Source organism: Neophocaena asiaeorientalis, unplaced genomic scaffold (assembly GCF_003031525.2).
Source record: "Neophocaena asiaeorientalis asiaeorientalis breed wild unplaced genomic scaffold, Neophocaena_asiaeorientalis_V1.1 scaffold469, whole genome shotgun sequence".
Classification (NCBI taxonomy): Eukaryota; Metazoa; Chordata; class Mammalia; order Artiodactyla; family Phocoenidae; genus Neophocaena; species Neophocaena asiaeorientalis.
In genome coordinates this window covers 2,334,816-2,336,360 of record NW_020172691.1, presented here as the reverse complement: position 1 = coordinate 2,336,360, position 1,545 = coordinate 2,334,816, and positions in this window count along the sequence as shown.

Sequence of the window (1,545 nt, the reverse complement as noted above, 5' to 3'; positions counted from 1 at the left end):
AAGGGGGGGAACAAAAAACCCCACAAGACCAAAAAAAAAAAAAAAAAAAAAAAAAAAAAAAAAAAAAAAAAACAAAGGAAGCAAATAAATCTCTAAGAAAAACAGAATAAACAGCCCAATCCTGCATCCTGCATCCCAGCCAGGTTTCCTCTGGATGCCAGCCCTGGCCAGTGTGGGGTGGTGACAGACACCACTGCCCTTCACAGACTTTCTCCTGGACCCGCATCCAAAGGCCTGGCAGAGAACGGAGGAAGCGACAAGTAGGTGTGAGTGGCTGGCACGTGGGGGCCCTGAGCAAGCCCATTCCATGGATGGGTGAACTGAGGTGGCGGGCAGAGCGTCACCACTGCTGTCCACCTCGTCTGCCCTTGCAGCCTCCAGGATTTCCACAGGGGGAGGATGGGTGTGGGGATGCGGCTTGGCCACTGTTGTCCGGGCCTCGGTCTCCTCCTCTGGGAAACAGGTGACCCCAGAGCATCTCTGAGGGTGTGGCGAGATCTCAGCGGGGGGCTGGGTGCCCTGGGCGCCCCTCATCTGCAAACTGGACGCCAGCGCCACTCTTCCTGCGGGGAACGTCAAAAGAGATGGAGAGAGGTATGCAGCCCTTCATTCCATGAGTGTTTATTGAGTGCCTGCTGTGTGCGGGCACTGCATGAGTGCAAGGGGGGGCAGGGAACACAGCAGCAGGAGGACACAGACCCCTGCCCTGGTGGAGAGACAGTGAATTGACATCGTCTGCAGCAGAATTAAGTGGGGAAAGAGTGACCGGAGTCGGCAAGAAGCATAGGGAGGGGGTAGGATTTTAGGGCAAGAAGGAAACCCAGGAACCCTGGTAGAGTGAGGAGGGGAATCCAGGAGGAGCCCAGGGTGGGTGCGGAGAAGGTGTCTGGACAGCCCAGCGGGGTGTGCGGCAGGGGCAGGGGAAGGAGTGGTGCTTTCATTGTTCACCTGGGCCTCGAGAGCCAGACTGCAGGGCACTGGGGAGCCATAGAAGGTGCTTGAGCAGGGCAGGTGGGGGCAGATCTTCTGGTGAGAGTGGAGAGGAGAGAGGAGGTGGGGAGATGGGGAGACTGTGGTTGAGCTGGAGTGGGGGACACAAGGCCTGAGCTAGAGTCAGGGCTGGGAGAGGTGAGGGGGTTTGCGACTCAGGGACAGGGGAGGAGTGGGCTCTTGGGGCCCACACAGAGCCCAGTGTCAGACCCCCCTGGAATCCAAGCTCCCAGAGGATGTCCGGGAGCAGCCGGAGTTGCTGTAAATAAAGTTTTTTTTGTTTTTTTCTAAATAAATTTTATTTATTTATTTTATATTTACTTTTCACTGCGTTGGGTCTTGGTTGCAGCGCGGGCTTTTCTCTAGTTGCAGCGAGCAGGGGCTACTCTTCGTTGCGGTGCGTGGGCTTCTCATTGCGGTGGCTTCTCTTGTTGCAGAGCACGGGCTCTAGGCACGCGGGCTTCAGTGGTTGCAGCACGTGGGCTCAGTAGTTGCGGCTCGTGGGTTCTAGAGCGCAGGCTCAGTAGTTCTGGCGCATGGGCTTAGTTGGTCCGC